This window comes from Manis javanica, unplaced genomic scaffold, assembly GCF_040802235.1.
Source record: "Manis javanica isolate MJ-LG unplaced genomic scaffold, MJ_LKY HiC_scaffold_24, whole genome shotgun sequence".
NCBI lineage: Eukaryota > Metazoa > Chordata > Mammalia > Pholidota > Manidae > Manis > Manis javanica.
Genome location: NW_027332170.1, coordinates 2,527,223 through 2,546,342, shown reverse-complemented (window position 1 = coordinate 2,546,342; position 19,120 = coordinate 2,527,223). Strand labels below are relative to the sequence as shown.

At 36.1% G+C, this 19,120-nt stretch overlaps 1 pseudogene; it reads left to right on the top strand.

Annotated features, from left to right (window-relative positions):
- The first annotated feature begins 12,273 nt into the window (after positions 1 to 12,273).
- Positions 12,274 to 17,871, top strand: LOC140847598 (histone-lysine N-methyltransferase PRDM9-like; annotated as a pseudogene).
- The last annotated feature ends 1,249 nt before the right edge of the window (positions 17,872 to 19,120 follow it).

Sequence of the window (19,120 nt, the reverse complement as noted above, 5' to 3'; positions counted from 1 at the left end):
CATGAATAACATCACTTTAAATAATTACATGGAAATAGGACTTGAGAAGTTTCTTAAAAAAATTAGATATTCCAACAGGCACACTTAAACATGCTCATCATAGTCAGCCCTTTGAAAAACTGAAATAAAAAACTTGTAGAGGTATCACTTCACTTTCATAATGATAGTTCTAAACAAAAAAATAAAAATAGCAAGTGTTAGCAAAGGTGTACAGAAAAGAGAACCCTAATACCTTTACTACAGCAATGCAAAATGATGCCACACTGAGGAAAACAATGTGGAATAAAACAAAAAGAGAAGCAGTAAATTCAAAAAGATTGAAATTCTACCAACCAACTTCTCAGACAACAAAGCTATAAAACTAGAAATAAATTATACAAAGAAAGCAAAACACATGGAGACTTAACAACATGCTCCTAAATAATCAGTACATCAATGACCAAATCAAAATAGAGATCAAGCAATATACGGAAACAAGTGACAAAAACAACACAAACAATGAAACAATCATTAAGCTAATGCCTACCAAGGGATGTATGGAAATTAAACTGTGGTACAGCCATATAATAAAAAATCATTCAGCCATGAAAAAGCACAAGTTCAAAAACATATTCCAAGATAGACAAATCTTAAATATATTACACTAACCAAAAAAAATTGACACTAGAAATAACATTATTTAATATTATTCATGTGAAATATACAGAAACAAGTTAATCCTTAAAAGATGAGAAGCGAATTAGTGTTGGTCAGGGACTTAAGGCGTAGTAAATGGGGAGTAACTGTTCAGTGAGGGAAAGGATTTCCCTTTAAGTGATAAAAGCAGAACATGATAGAGAGAGTGCACCCTTTACAGAGCACAGCACTGTAAATGTACTAATTGCTACTAAATTGGTTACGGTCAAATAAATTTTTATCAAATTAATTCTTAATATAAACTTTTGTATGTGGGAGAAAATATTTGGAAATCACATATGTAAAAGTCCAGTGTCCATAGTATAGAAAGAGCTTATTCAATTTAACACAAGATAAACAACTCAATTAAAATGGACAAAGGATAGGAATAAACATTTTTCATGGAGATACACAAAAGGCCAAAAATATCATAAACAGATGCTTCACATCAACAGTCATTCAGAAAATGTAAGTCTGAACAGAAAAACTACAAATTCTCTTATTAAAAACATGGAGAATAAAAGGTGTTGTGGATGGAGAAAACCTGGATCCCCATAAATTGCCTTGTACAGGAAAATAATATGACGCAGCCACTACACAAAAACTACTAGGCAGCTCTCCTAAAACTTAAATATACAATTACAATATAACACAGTACCTCCACTTCTGGCATAAAACCAAAATAAAAGGAAGAATGTGTTCTAACAGAAACATATACAAATATTCATATCACCATTATGCATAAGAACAACCCAAATGCTGGTTAACTAATGAATGTGTAAATAAAATGTGGTAATCATCAATGTATTATTATTTATTCACGAAATAGAATGAAGTACTGAAATACTTTATGACATGAATGAATCTTGAAAATATTATTCTAGACACAAAATGTGAAACTATATGATTCCATTTATATGGAAAATTCAGATTAGGTAAGTCAGTAGATACAGAAAGCTGATTAACAAAAATTAGGGGCTAGATTCAAAAATGAATGGATAGAAATCTTTGGCTGTGCGGTTTCCTACTGAGGTTGTGAAAAGATTTCAGGCTATATAATGCTAGTGGTAACATATTATGAATGCACTGGATGTCAATGAATGTATAACTGAAATGATACTATTTTATGTGTATTTCCCTATAACAGAAAAGGATTAGGCAAGATAAATGCTTCAAAAACTGTATATTCAAAGGAGTACATAAAAATGCTTTAGTATAAAAGGTAAATATGCCACCTTCTGCTTAGAAATGAATAGACACATGTATCTGAGGGAATAATATTCAGATTTTATCTGTAAACTTGAGGCATATAACTGAAACTATTCCACTTACGAAGAAGGAAGAACTAGAAGAGAAAGAATGATTGCTTCAGTTTAGTGCTTACTATCAGACACTATTCCAAATCCTTATGTAAATCACATACCATTTTATCCTTCTAAAATTACACCATAGCATAATAATATACTTTTATTATTAGCACTTTAGAGATAAAAAATCTCAGAATCAGTAAGTTGGTATTACTTGCCTAATGATTTCAATGAGCCTATCAAGTGATTTAATAAGCTGGCTAATAAATGGGAGACTTGTGGAAGCAATACATATCAATATATCAATGTATCAGTATCAATCAAGGAATGTTCTACAGAATGAAAGTATTTATCCAAAAGAATTTACGGTCAGTGTTACAAATTTTACAAGAATGAGAACAAAAAAAAAGTGATGGAGGTAGCAAGTATGTGAAAGCATTACATTGAACCTAAATAAAAGGAAATGAAAAGAAAATCAGAAAACAATGTCTATGGCTTCTGATTTGTAGAGTTCATGTATTACACAGTAAGAGTGAAGGATAATAACAAAAAGAAGCAAATGCAATAGTAACTGCATTATTATAAATGAGTAAATCCAATGAATAAAATTAATCCTGAATAGTATCTCTCAGATTTTACTGTATTAAGGAGCATTTACTTGAGGTCATTACATAGTCACACTGGAGGAAAAAGATGAATACAGTATAAAGAAATTACAAAACAATCAGGCAATTTGATGATTTAATTATCTTGTGATCTTATCCTCCATTAGTTACCTACTTATTAAATTAAATACAAGGCCCTGAATGGCCTTGAAGTCCATTTGTGATTCAGTATATTCCTCTCTGGTTTTAAAAAATAGGCTAGAACACTCTCTGCAGAGCCAGAAATATATGCACAAGAACTTGCTAAACTGTGTGAAAATACTTGAAGAATATACACTGCAGGGTACAACTGCATACAAAGCATAGATGTAATTAAATCTATATAAAAACACAGAGAAGTCAACCCAACAAGAGGATATAAACATTATAAATATACATGCACCCAATACAGGAGGACCAACATATGTGAAGTAAATACTAATATAATTAAAGGAGGAAATAGAATGCAATGCATTTCTATTAGGAGACTTCAACACAACACTCACTCCAAAGGACAGATCCACCACACAGAAAATAAGCAAGGACACAGAGTCACTGAAAAACACACTAGAATAGATAGACCAAATAGACATCAATAGAACTCTACATAAAAAAGCAACAGGATACACATTCTTCTCAAGTGCACATGGAACATTCTCCAGAATAGACCACAAAATAGGCCACAAAAAGAGCATCAGTAAATTCAAAAAGATTGAAATTCTACCAACCAACTTCTCAGAGAACAAAGCTATAAAACTAGAAATAAATTATACAAAGAAAGCAAAACACATGGAGACTTAACAACATGCTCCTAAATAATCAGTACATCAATCACCAAATCAAAATAGAGATCAAGCAATATATGGAAACAAGTGACAAAAACAACACAAACAATGAAACAATCATTAAGCTAATGCCTACCAAGGGATGTATGGAAATTAAACTGTGGTACAGCCATATAATAAAAAATCATTCAGCCATGAAAAGCACAAGTTCAAAAACATATTCCAAGATAGGCAAATCTTAAATACATTACGCTAACCAAAAACAAATTGTCATTAGAAATAACATTATTCAATATTATTCATATGAAATATACAGAACAAGTTAATCCTTAAAAGATGAGAAGCAACTAGTGTGTCAGGGACTTAACGAGTAGTAAATGGGGTGTAACTTTTCAGTGTGGTAAAGGATTTCCCTGAAGTGATAAAAACAGAACTTGATAGAGACAGTGCACACTTTACAGAGCACAGCACTGTAAATGTACTAATTGTTACTAAATTGGTTATGGTCAGATAACTTTTTATCAAATTAATTCTTAATATAAACTTCTGTATGTGGGAGAAAATATTTGGAAATTACATATGTAAAAAGTCCAGTGTCCACAGTATAAAAACAACTTATTCAATTTAACACAAGATAAACAACTCAATAAAAATGGACAAAAGATAGGAATAAACATTTTTCATGGAGATACACAAAAGGCCAAAATATCATGAAGAGATGCTTCATCTCAACCGTCATTCAGAAAATGTAAACCTGAACAGAACCACTACAAATTCTCTTATTAAAAACATGGAGAATAAAAAGTGTTGTGGATGTAGAAAACCTGGATCCCCATAAATTGCCTTGTACAGGAAAATAATATGATGCAGCCACTACACAAAAACTACTAGGCAGTTCTCCTAAAACTTAAATATACAATCACAATATAACACAGTACCTCCACTTCTGGCATAAAACCAAAATAAAAGGAAGAATGTGTTCTAACAGAAACATATACAAATATTCATTATGCATAAGGAACAACCAAAATATTGGCTAACTAATGAATGTGTAAATAAAATGTGGTAATCATCAATGGAGTATTATTTATTCATTAATTAGAATGAAGTACTGAAACATTTTATGACATGAATGAATCTTGAAAATATTATTCCAGACACAAAATGTGACAGACTATATGATTCCATTTATATGGAAAATTCAGATTAGGTAAATCAGTAGATACAGAAAGCTGATTAACTAAAATCGGGGTTAGATTCAAAAATGAATGGACAGAAATCTTTGGCTGTGAGGTTTCCTACTGAGGTCGTGAAAAGATTCAGGCTATATAATGCTAGTGGTAACATATTATGAAAGCACTGGATGTCAATGAATGTAAAACTGAAATGATACTATTTTATGTGTATTTCCCTATAACAGAAAAGGATTAGGCAAGATAAATGCTTCAAAAACTGTATATTCAAAGGAGTACATAAAAATGCTTTAGTATACAAGGTAAATATGCCACCTTCTGCTTAGAAATGAATAGACACATGTATCTGAGGGAATAATATTCAGATTTTATCTGTAAACTTGAGGCATATAACTGAAACTATTCCACTTATGAAGAAGGAAGAACTAGAAGAGAAAGAATGATTGCTTCAGTTTAGTGCTTACTATCAGACACTATTCCAAATCCTTATGTAAATCACATACCATTTTATCCTTCTAAAATTACACCATAGCATAATAATATACTTTTATTATTAGCACTTTAGAGATAAAAAATCTCAGAATCAGTAAGTTGGTATTACTTGCCTAATGATTTCAATGAGCCTATCAAGTGATTTAATAAGCTGGCTAATAAATGGGAGACTTGTGGAAGCAATACATATCAATATATCAATGTATCAGTATCAATCAAGGAATGTTCTACAGAATGAAAGTATTTATCCAAAAGAATTGACGGTCAGTGTTACAAATATTACAAGAATGAGAACAAAAAAAAGTGATGGAGGTAGCAAGTATGTGAAAGCATTACATTGAACCTAAATAAAAGGAAATGAAAAGAAAATCAGAAAACAATGTCTATGGCCTCTGATTTGTAGAGTTCATGTATTACACAGTAAGAGTGAAGGATAATAACAAAAAGAAGCAAATGCAATAGTAACTGCATTATTATAAATGAGTAAATCCAATGAATAAAATTAATCCTGAATAGTATCTCTCAGATTTTACTGTATTAAGGAGCATTTACTTGAGGTCATTACATAGTCACACTGGAGGAAAAAGATGAATACAGTATAAAGAAATTACAAAACAATCAGGCAATTTGATGATTTAATTATCTTGTGATCTTATCCTCCATTAGTTACCTACTTATTAAATTAAATACAAGGCCCTGAATGGCCTTGAAGTCCATTTGTGATTCAGTATATTCCTCTCTGGTTTTAAAAAATAGGCTAGAACACTCTCTGCAGAGCCAGAAATATATGCACAAGAACTTGCTAAACTGTGTGAAAATACTTGAAGAATATACACTGCAGGGTACAACTGCATACAAAGCATAGATGTAATTAAATCTATATAAAAACACAGAGAAGTCAACCCAACAAGAGGATATAAACATTATAAATATACATGCACCCAATACAGGAGGACCAACATATGTGAAGCAAATACTAATATAATTAAAGGAGGAAACAGAATGCAATGCATTTATATTAGGAGACTTCAACACAACACTCACTCCAAAGGACAGATCCACCACACAGAAAATAAGCAAGGACACAGAGGCACTGAAAAACACACTAGAACAGATAGACCAAATAGACATCTATAGAACTCTACATATAAAAGCAACAGGATACACATTCTTCTCAAGTGCACATGGAACATTCTCCAGAATAGAGCACAAAATAGGCCACATAAAGAGCATCAGTAAATTCAAAAAGATTGAAATTCTACCAACCAACTTCTCAGACAACAAAGCTATAAAACTAGAAATAAATTATACAAAGAAAGCAAAACACATGGAGACTTAACAACATGCTCCTAAATGATCAATACATCAATGACCAAATCAAAATAGAGATCAAGAAATATATGGAAACAAATGACAAAAACAACACAAAGCCCCAACTTCCATGGGATACAGAGAAAGCAGTTTTAAGAGGAAAGTATATAGCTAGCCAGGCATATTTAAAGAAGGAAGAACAATCACTAATGAATAGACTAAAGCACAATTATCAAAATTAGAAAAAGAACAAATGAGGCCTAAAGTCAGCAGAAGGAGGAACATAATAAAGATCAGAGAAGAAATAAATAAAATTGAGAAGAATAAAATAATAGAAAAAATCAGTGAAACCAAAAGCTGGTTATTTGAGAAGATAAAGAAAATAGATAAGCCCCTAGCCAGACTTATAAAAAGAAAAGGAGAATCTACACACATCAACAGAACCAGAAATGAGGAAGGAAAAATTACAACAGACCCCACATAAATACAAAGAATTATTAGAGAATACTACAAAAACTGTATGATAACAAGCTGGAAAACCTAGAAGAAATGGACAAGTTCCTATAAAAATACAACCTTTCAATACTGACCAAGGAAGAAACAGCAAATCTAAACAGATCAATTACCAGCAAAGAAATTGCCATGGTAATTTAAAAATTTCCCAAGAACAACACCCCCAGTTCAGATGGACTCACTGATAAATTTTATCAGACATATAAAGAAGATATAATACCCATTCTCCTTAAAGTGTGCCAAAAAATAGAAGAGGAAATACTTCCAGACGCTTTCTATAAAGCCAGCATCACCCTAATACAAAAACCAGGCAAAGACCCAATCAAGAAAGAAAATTACATACCAATATCACTGATTAACAAAGATGCAAAAATACTCAACAAAATATTAGCAAACCGAATTCAAAAGTACATCAAGAGGATCATAGACCATGATCAAGTGGAATTCATCTCAGGGATGCAAGGATGGTACAACATTAAGAAATCCATTAACATCATACTCTTCCTCAACAAAAAGGACAAAAATCACGTGATCATCTCCATAGACACTGAAGAAGCATTCGACAAAATTCAACATCCATTCATGATAAAAACTCTCAGCAAAATGGGTATAGAGGGCAGGTACCCGAACATAACAAAGGCCATATAGGATAAGCCCACAGCCAACATCATACTGAAGAGCAAGAAGCTGAAAGCATGTCCTCTAAGATTGGGAACAAGACATGGATGCCCACTCTCCCCACTGTTATTCAAGATAGAACTGGAGGTCCTAGTCACGGCAATTAGACAAAACAAAGAAATACAAGGCATACAGATCGGTAAAGAAGAAGTCAAACTGTCACTATTTGCAGATGACATGATATTTACATAATAAACCCTAAAGACTCTACTCCAAAACTACTAGAACTGGTATCAGAATACAGCAAAGTTGCAGGATACAAAATTAATACACAGAAATCTGAAGCTTTCCTACACACTAACAATGAACTGTAGAAAGAGAAACTAGGAAAACAATTTCATTCACAATCACATCAAAAAAAAAATTACATAACTATTAACCTACCCAAGGAAGTGGAAGATCTATAACCCAAAAACTGTAAGATATTCTTAGGAGAAATTAAAGAGGACACAACCAAATGGAAACTCATCCCATGCTCTTGGCTAGGAAGAATTAATACTGTCGAAATGGCAATCCTGCCTAAAGACATCTACAGATTCAGTGCAATCCCAATCAAAATACCTACAGCATTCTTCAATGAACTAGAGAAAATAGTCTGAAACTTCATATGGAACTACATAAAATGCCAAATAGCCAAGGAAACCCTGAGAAGGAAGAACAAAGCAGGGAGAACTATGCTAAATGGATTCAAGGTCTACTACAAAGTCACAATAATCAAGACAATTTGGTACTGGCACAAGAACAGACCCAGAGACCACTGAAACAGAATAGAGAGCCCAGATATAAACCCAAGCATATGTGGTCAAGTAATACATGATAGAAGGGCCATGGATATACAATGGGGAAATGACAGCATCTTCAACAGCTGCTGTTGGCAAAACTGGACAGCTACACGAAAGACAATGAAACTGGGTCATTGTCTAACCCATACACAAAAGTAAATTCAGAAGGGATCAAAGCCCTGAATGTAAATCATGAAACTGTAAAACTCTTAGAGAAAACACAGGAAAAACTCTCTTGGACATAAACATGTGTGACTTCTTCATGAACGTATCTCTCCGGGCAAGAGAAACAAAAGCAAAAATGAACAAGTGGGACTATATCAAGCTAAAAGCTTCTGTACAGCAAAGGGCACCATCAATAGAATGAAAAGGCATCCTACAGTATGGGAGAATATACTCATAAATGACAGAACTGAAAAAATGGTTGACATCCAAAATATATAAAGAGTTCATGCACCAAAACAACAAAAAAAAGCAAACAGTCCAATTAAAAAATGGGCACAGGAGCTGAACAGACTCTTCTCCAGAGAAGAAATTCAGATGGCCAACAGACACATGAAAAGATGCTCCACATCGTCAGTCATCAGAGAAATGCAGATTAAAACCACAATGAGATATCACCTCACACCAGAAAGGATTGCCACCATCCAAAAGACAAAAAAAAAAAAAAAACAAATGTTGGCAAGGTTGTGGAGAAACGGGAATCCTCCTACACTGCTGGTGGGAATGTAAATTAGTTCAACCATTGTGGAAAGCAGTATGGAGGTTCCTCAAAAAGCTCAAAATAGGAATACCATTTGACCCAGGAATCCCACTTCTAGGAATTTACCCTAAGAATGCAGCAGCCCCATATGAAAAAGACATATGCACCCCTATGTTTATCATAGCACTATTTACAATAGCCAGGAAATGAAAGCAACCTAAGTGTCCATCAGTAAATGAATAGATAAAGATGATGTGGTACATATACACAATGGTATATTATTCAGTCATAAGAAGAAAACAAATCCTATCACTTGCAACAACATGGATTGAGCTGGAGGGTGTTACGCTCAGTGAAGTAAGCCAGGCGGAGAAAGACAAGTACCAAATGATTTCACTCATATGTGGAATATAAGAACAAAGGAAAAACTGAAGGAACAAAATAGCAAAATCACAGAACCTAAGTAAGGACTAATAGTTAGCAAAGGAAAGGAACTGGGGATGGTGGGTGGGAAGAGAGGGTGAAATGGGGGGGAAGAAGAAAGGTTAGCATGATAAGCACATATAATGTAGGGGGTACATGTGGAAGACAGTGCAACACAGAGAAGATAAGTAGTGATTTTACAGCATCTTACTACACTGATGGACAGTGACTAATGGGTATGTGCGGGGGACTTGGTGAAGGGGGGAGTCTAGTAAACATAATGTTCCTCAAGTAATTGTAGATTAATGATGCCAAAATTTTAAAAAGCAGTGAAAAAAGTTTTAATGGATTGCATGACTACAAAGAAAGATTTCATGCATTTTATGCATGATTATAAAAGAGATCAGAGAGATCCAAAACAAATTTTCAATTAGATACAAAAATCCTGCCTCCATTATAATTAATAAATAGTTGTTTTGAAAGTAACACACACCTGGTAGAGTTTTTCCAGGTGGTATTTAATGGAGACATTGTTCTGGATAGCTTGTATAGCCTCCTTTCATTTTTGCCATGTTCCTTCAGTGTACTTTTCCAGCACCAGAGGTTTATCTAGCAAAAAATTTATGAAACAAATGACTTGAAGACAATGTCAACGTCTATAAAATGTGTAATTATTATACAGCTATGATGAACTTATTGAAAACTAGGTCTTCAGACCATTCTGAGGGAAAAATAGTCTCTTCAACAAATGATGCTAGGACCAATATCCACATACAAAGGGTGAAGATAAACAACTACCTCATAGTACTCTTATTAATGCATCTTCACCTTAAATCACTGGCTACATGCACGTTTTCCTCTGTTTTCTATAGTCTTCTAAAAAATTAAAATTTAGTCTTTTTATTACCACGGAAAGACTATTTCTCAGTTAATAATGCAGATCCGTTCACTAAGAAGACAGAATCTGTAAAGGTGTGCCTATCTAGAATGGTTCTTTCAAAACCAAGGTCAATTGTTTTATTTTTTACAAGGAAAGATACATCTGAAGAATAAAGTCATTTCACAAAGGTCACTGTTTACACTGTTTATATTCTGACTAGGATTCAGATATTTAGAGTCCAAAGTCAATGTTTCCAAATATTCTAAACATGATGGCACCTAAAAAATAATTATATTTACACTTTAAAATATAAAATAATAGGGAGCCAAACTGAAATCATTAAATATGATTACATTACTTTAAAGTTTTTTATTACCAACTTCTTGACAGAACCAGTGCCAGACTTGGTCCTGGAAAAAGTGGACAGAGTCTTAGGGGGTTTCAGTCAAGGCATCTTTGTGGGGCCACAAGGCATTCTCTGTGCAGCCACAGAGAAAATGATCAAATTTCTGTTTTTAAATTGCTCTTCTTCCACAGAGGTAGGAGCACATGAAGAAATGGTGAGTCTTCATCTGTCATTTTTACTAAACCCTATGAAATCCAAGAAAATCCCATTCCTAACTTTGTCAACTACAAGAATTAAGTTCAGATAAAGAGGAGGAAGATGAAATGCAAATTAAAGCCACAATGAGATATCACCTCATACCAGTTAGGATGGTCAACATCGAAAAGACAAACACCACCAAATGTTGGTGAGGATGTGGAGAAAGGGGAACCCTCCTACACTGCTGGTGGGAATGTAAACTAGTTCAATCATTGTGGAAAACAGTATGGCAGTTCCTCAAAAAACTCAAAATAGAAACACCATTTGACCCAGGAATTCCACTCTTAGGAATTTACCCTAAGAATTCAGGAGCCCAGATTGAAAAATCCATAGGCACCCCTATGTTTATTGCAGCAACATTTACAATAGCAAGGTAAGTGTCCCTCAGTAGATGACTGGATGAGGAAGATGTGGTACATATACACAATGGAATATCATTCAGCCAGAAGAAGAAAAAAAATCCTACCATTTGCAACAACATAGATGTAGCTAGAGAGTATTATGCTCAGTGAAATAAGCCAGGGGAGAAAGACAAGGATACGATGATTTCACTCATCTGTGGAGTACAAGAACAAAGAAAACATTGAAGGAACAAAACAGCAGCAGACTCACAGGACCCAAGAATAGACTGACAGTTATCAAAGAGAAAGGAACTACGGTGGATGGGTGGGAAAGGAAGGATAAGGGGGACAAGGGGCATTAAAATTAGCACACACAATGTAGTGGAGAGTCATGGGAAAGGCAGTATAAACAAAGACATATAATGATTCTATAGCATCTTACTATGCTGATCGACAGTGACTATAATGGGGTTTGTGGTGGGGACGTGATAATATGGGGAGTCTACTAAACATACTGTTTAAGTAACTGTACATTAACAATACCGAAATAAAGATAAATAAACACATTAATTAATTAAAATAAGAGGATGGCAAGAAGCCAAAAGATGAGCAAGAAAAGCATCCAATGCTGCTCCCTTCCCTTGATCGTATGTTTTATGTCTTATTCCTTTAATCCTGGAAGGGGATGTGAGAAAAATAATAAAATAAAATATAAATAAAAATAAAAATACTATCTCTAATATTCAGATTAGAGATAGTATTCAGATTCAGAACACAGCCCTAGTGGCTACATAAGGAGGATAAAATATTCTGAAAACCCAAAGACATGTGACGTTTTCAAACTAAAAACATAAGAAGGAAGGTATCAAGAGCTAGGGAAAAAGCCTATGAAAACTGAAGCAAGAATTGAATCTCAGTAACAGCAGGGTGAAAAACACAAAAATGATTTCGAAAAATGTTCGAAATGATTTCGAAAGTGTTTTTAATCATAATGTGAAGAGAGAGGAGATGGTAAGAAAACACTAAACAACATAAAACAAGAGGAAGTAAAGCAAAGTAATACTCATGGAGTGAAATAGCATCATTTAACCATCATAAAAGAATACAAGGATTAAAAATGTCTGGTTGAAGGACGGAGGAGGCAACAGTAGAGAGAATCAAATGTACAGGATCACATGGACTTAAAGCAACTTAAAGGCCTCCATGAAGAAACAGAAAATACCAGAGACGAAGATAATGAGAAGAGAAAAGGCTCAGAAGGAATAAAAATGTAAATAATGGCAACACAGGAAAAAGAGAAAAATGGCACAAAATGAACCTCCACAGTCCAAAGCAAGTCACAGGGATTCCAAAGGAGGATAAAAAGGGACAGACTCCATAGCAAGGAGAGATGGGGAGAAAAGAGGACAGGACCAGTACACAAAGTCTGACAGTCACAGAAACACAGCGCCAAAGTACTTCTATCCTTTGAGAACTCGAATGACAAGGGGGCAAGTGTGAAGAAAAGTCTGCAATTGGGGAGGACAAGTTCATAGAGATTTTTTTAACCACATTTAAGAGAAAGAAACAGACAGATAGTGGGACATAGAAACGCCAAGAGGAGAGGAGAGGAGACAGAAAAATAAGCACACAGGAAGTGCAAAAAACAGATCCAAAAATTCAGAGATTCAAAGCAGATGAGCAGAGAAGAAGACGTAGAAAACGAAAAGGTTATAAACAAGAGAGAAACTGTGATGCAGAGATCGGAAGGAAAAATATTGAGAGAAGAAACATCTGTGAAAGAAAAGTCCATTTGAGCAGGAAAATCCAAGTACCGGGGGGGTTACACGAGTCGCAGAGAGAGTCATCTCAGATAAAATGAAGCAAGAAACAGACGGAAAGCCACAGTAAGGAGAGAGCCTGACGAACCCATAAGCTCGTACAGGACGGAGGGAAACGTCACTGGTGAGCCCAAACCAAGGACGGCCGAAACAGGGACAAGCAGGGAGGAACCTGACCCTTCACGCACTAGCAGCAGCCACAAAACCAACACGAGAATCCCGTGCCCTAGGGGAGCTCACGGTGAGAACACTTCACCCTTGAGATGACGGCTGAGGGGCTAGCAGTAAGCTGGAGTCTTAGCTCTTGGGCCACGCACCCTCGGAGGCCACGTTCACTACACCGCAGGACCACGATCGGTAGTCTCGCGAAGTTGATCTCACGATCATTGGTTTCACTAACGCTGTTCTCACGAGCCCGGGCTCACAAAGTGTGGTCTCATATATGGTTTCGGGAATAGAGATCTCGCGAAGTGATCTCGCGAACGGTGATCTCGCGAATATTGGTCTCGCGAGAGGTGGACTCGGGATTCGAGACCTCCTCTGTCTGCTCTGGAGATGACTGCATCAACAGCTACCATTATGACCTTCACTTGGGAACCGTGTTTGTACGCATAGTTCTTCAACTGGAGGGCAGAAAGATGGAACTAGAGCCACGTCGAAAGACTTATGCTTTAGATAAACGAGAAGAAATGGGCTTGATCATTGATATACTGAGTGTATGTAGTTGGTGATTTAAATGGCCTGGGAGTGGAGTTTAGGTGTACCAATTCTCCACCTGGAAACCAAGAGGCAAAGGGAAGGCCAAGCCTCTATACTTGAAATGAACATAAGATCAATGAGACTTTGAATTTAAAAATTACAGGGTTTCTACTCTTTTTTCACTGCCCATTTAGGCCCTTTCTTTTCCCTCTAGTATTCAGATTCCTGCTGTATTTGCCAGAGTTAGAAAGTATTAACTAAAGTCATGCATGTGAAAACAAATCATAAGCCTTAAAGAAGTAAATGAATGCATATTGTCTTAATACGTGACTCTCCCATTGAAGGGCACATCCAAGGTGTCACTACGTAATGAATATAGTTTGAAGGAATTGTCAGAAACAGCAAACTTTCTGAACGTAAGTGGCTCAGAGGAGGCTCAGAAGCCAGTGTCCCCTCCTGGAAAAGCAAGTACCTCTGGATATCACTCATGACAAAAAATTTGTAAGAAGAAAAATTTTAGTCCCTCTCAGTCCTATAGAAAGTGATGAATATGGTGAAGGCATGTGGTTTGAACTTGGATAGGCCTGGGCTTAAGCTGAGCTAACCTGAGGCCTGAAATTAGCACCAGGGACTTGGGAAAATCTTATACGTTCTCTGGGTTCCTGAATTTCAGTTTGTACAGTGAAGATAAGGCTACGTAGCTCATGTATTTTTTGGAAACACTAATTTCAAAATAAAATATTTGGCCTGTGCAAGTATCCAATCCATCTGTGATAACAGACCATACTTTCTTGGTATTGTATGCCCAGACCTTTGTTTAATGCCTTACCATGTTACATGCCCTCAACAAATATTCTCTGAATGAATAAATGTTTAAACAAACCATTTTCTAAGTACAAACTTTGGGAATTTTTACCTGATAATGAGAATAACTTAAATTCAATTAAACATCCATAGTCAGTGTTGAATCCTAGTCTCGCTGAACCAGTAGTTAATGGCGTGAAAACCAGAGTACGTAGAATAACAAGGAATCATTTTATGGCAAGATAATTCATTTTCTGAACAAAAGGAATTAACATTCCAGACCTCACCAACCTCACTTACCTACTCTTCTCCAACTGAGAACTTGGGAGAGAGGCAACTGAAGGAAAGATATGTAGCCTGTGAGAAAGAAAGTTCTGTGCATCCCAAGAGGTCAGCGAGCCCCAGGATGACAACAACCTCTGTAAGTGACCCTTTTGGCCCATTCAGAGAAGGCTGTTGTGTCTTGGTACAGTAATTTCATCTCATTCTTTAGTCCCCACATTATTCCCTTCTTCTAATGACTTGGAATATAGGACTGAAGCTAAATGGTGTGAGTGCCAGCACTCTTTCTGAACTCTATGTCCAAGAACGTGCACTATGCTTTTCTTAACAAATGTTGCTCTCACCTCCAGATTGTGAGAGGTGTCAGAACATCATTGACAGTTGTGCTCCTCATGGGCCTGCTATATTTGCAAAGGACACTGCAGTTGACAAGGGAAACCCCAGCTGGTCAGCAACCACTCTTCCCACTTGGCTGAAAATCAGACCATTGAGCATTCCTGAGGCTGGGCTTGGAGTGTGGAAGGAAACATCTGATCTGCCATTGGGTCTGCACTTTGGCCCCTGTGAGGGCAATATCACAGGAGAAGAAGAGGAATTTTATGTTGTGGTTTCTTCCCTTTTGCCTGCTGTAATTTTAGATATGTAAACTGGGCCAGGGATGATGATGAGCAGAACATTTTATTTTTTTTTATTTTCTAATAAGACTAAATTTATTCAATACTCTAGTAAAAGTTTTTATTATAAGTATCCAACAGTATAAAAGTACAAAACAGATTTGTAGATTTCTAATATATTAATACAAACTACATGACTGCATACAGTACATCCTAGAGAAAGAGAGAGGTAGAAGGGGAAAAAGAAGACTGGTTGAGGTCTAGTAATAAATAAATAAATACAGAAGTAGAGATGATCCATATTATAATATATTCTACCACCAATAGTGCAGCCAAAATGTACAAAAAATTTTTAAATGTTTTCAAATGAACTCAGGAGCAAGATGGTAATAACTGGGACTTGGAATACACCTCAAAGGCTGTCGGGCAGCCAACAGCAGGTAGTCCTGAATGGTAAGAAGCCTCTATCTCTTCCCCTGTTCTCTTGATTCCTACACCCCTCTTGTGGATTGGTGGATCCTGACCTTCTACATGCCAGAACATGGATGGAGATAACACAGTCAGCTCTGTGTACTGAGTGGACTTTGCATCAACATGGAGCTCCCAGGTAAATATCAGAGGGTAGCTGGGAGCATGGAAGTACCGACATAGACTAGTGGCTCCTCCCATGCAGGGCCCTTGCTCTGAGGGGGCAAATTGATTCAGATATGTAGACGATGGCTGAGGAACATGTCACATTCACTGGGTGGCTGATTCCATGCAGATGAAAGCACATTGATAACGGTACAGTATAACACTTCTTCTGTTATGTTCCCCAGCAAAAAATCCTTTAACTTGTCTTTATGTAATTCAGATCACCACAGGGAGAAACTCCTATGAGGACATGGATGGAAAGGATGAATCTTGGGCCAACTGGGTGAGGTAAGGCAAAGTTCTATGAGTTTCGGAGAGGACACCTGACTCTCACAATGTCCTACTCCTTTCCTTCTCATCATGCCTCCCTCAGTTGTCTCCCTCAAGCCTCTGTTTCACCTTTCTCCCATACAGTGTTTTTTTTTATTACAAGAGATATTTAGAAAAAAACAAGAAATGAAAAGATAGTGTGTCTCCTCAAATATAAATCTCTCTGGCTAGACAGAATTTCATCTCTGGAAGAAACGTTGAGGAGCCTAGATTCACATGCTTTAACTTATCTAACCAACATTTATTAGGCATTTACTATGTTCCAGTCCTGACAAGGGAATTCTTTAACTAAACACATTATAATCCATGTTCTTATAGAGGATTTATTGCAGACAAGCACATTAAAACCGTGATTTCATGATGATTTAACTAATATTTTCCTATTTTTTTCAAGAAGTACACAATTCCCAGATAAATTAAAACAAGGGAGGGCAACAAATCTTCTTAGCTTCACTTCTAATTAGAACTGGGTTCTGAAGCCTGCGTACAAATAAGCTGCAGTATGTCCGTGAACCTCTGGGTTTGATGACCCAGCCCCTTCCCTTAACAGGGGGATACAGAATGTGAATGAACCATTATTGTCCTGTGCTATTATGCTAAGGAAAAAGGTCTTCCATTTTCTGTAGAAACCCGGGGGAAGCAAGTAAATGGTACCTTAAATAAAGGGCAGAGAGATTGGACAAAGGCATATCAAAACAGGATATGAGTTAGGATGATATGTGCTAATCTAGAAGCAGAGCCCGTAATCAAGCCCAAAGTTCTGTGTTACAAAACAGACTTAACTAAGAGAAGCTAAACATCAGTGGATTTTATGGCAAACTGAGATAGAGATTATGTCTGAAATCAGGCTTTAGAAAATAATTAGGAAAAGGAGGAAAGCATTCTAGGCAGGATGAGCACAGTAAGAAAGACATGGCAATAATAATTCACATGATATTGTGAAGGAGACTTAGGCATGTAGAGAAGATTCCCCAGGAACAGTAAGGGGAGGTGGCAGCAGCATCAAAGCCAGCCATAAACATCAGGCATGGAGCTGAATGTGGGTATGATAAGTAGCTGGAATTTTATGCCTGTGGTTTTCTTCCCTTTGCCCTGCTGTAATTTTAGGTATGTAAACTCCCAGTAACAAAGAAGAGCAGAACCTTGTGGCCTTTCAGTATCACAGTCAAATCTTCTACAGAATCTGCCAAGTCATCAGGCCAGGCTATGAACTGCTGGTCTGGTATGGAGATGAGTATGGCCAGTAGCTGGGCATCAAGTGGGGAAGCAAGTGGAAGGGAGAGCTCACAGCAGGGAAAGGTGAGCACCACTGTTCCTTAAACTGGAAAGAAATGAAAGGATTCTTGGGAATTTCATAGTCCAACTCTTACAAAGAGTAAAATCCAGGATAAAGTCAGTAAAATTGCAATTCAACACTAGAACAGATGGACTAATAAACATCTACAGAACTCGATTCCCACAAGCAGTAGGATACACATTCTTCTCAAGTGCACAATGGAACATTTATATCCTGTTTCCAGAATACACCACATACTAGGTCACAAAGAGAGTCTCACTAAATTCAAAAAGATTTAAATTCTACAAACCAAATTCTCAGGCCACAAAGGTATAAAACTAGAAACAAATTGTACAAGAAAACAAAAAGGCTCACAAATGCATGGAGGCTTAACAACATGCTCCTAAATAATCAATGGATCAATGACCAAATTAAAAAAGAGATCAAGCAATATGTGGCAACAAATGACAACAACAGCACAAAACCCCAACTTTTGTGGGACACAGCGAAGGCAGTTCTAAGAGGAATGTATCTAGCCATCCAGGCTGATTAAAAGAAGGAAGAGCAATCCCAAATAGTCTAAAGTCACAGTCGTTGAAATTGGAAAAAGAAGAACAAATGGGGTCCAAAGTCTGCAGAAAGAGTGATGTAATAAAGATCAGAGAAGAAATAAATAAAATTGAGAAGAATAAAACAACAGAAAAAAGTCAGTGAAACCAAGAGCTGGTTCTTTGAGAAAATAAACAAAATTGATAAACCCCTAGCCAGACTGATTAAGAGAAAAAGAGAATCTACACACATCAACAGAATCAGAAACTAGAAAGGAAAAATCACGATGGACCCTACAGTAATACAAAGAATCATTAGAGAATACTGTGAGAATCTATATGCTAAGAAGCTGGAAAATCTAGAAGAAATGGACAACTTCCTAGAAAAATACAACCTTCCAAATCTGAACAAGGAAGGAACAGAAAATCTAGACAGACCAATTATTTGTTATTTATAGGGATTAGAAAGTGTTTTTTAAAAATGTAAGTAATAATGAGGGAAATTCCTTCTGACCTTTTCATGAAAGTCAAGATAATTTAGAAAAAGGCTTGCATTAATTCCACATCCCTCAGTTTGGAGTTCCAAAAATTGTGGTGTAAATTTTCTTTCTTTCAGAGATCAAACCATACTAATCTTCAGAATTGGTCATAGATACTTTCTGAGTACTGTAGGTATTGCTGAAATACAAATACATGAGCTGGTTTAAACAGGGAAATCTACTCATTGCAACTACATTCCTGAGGTTAAATATATTCTGGGGAAATGCCAAGATTTTGACTGGG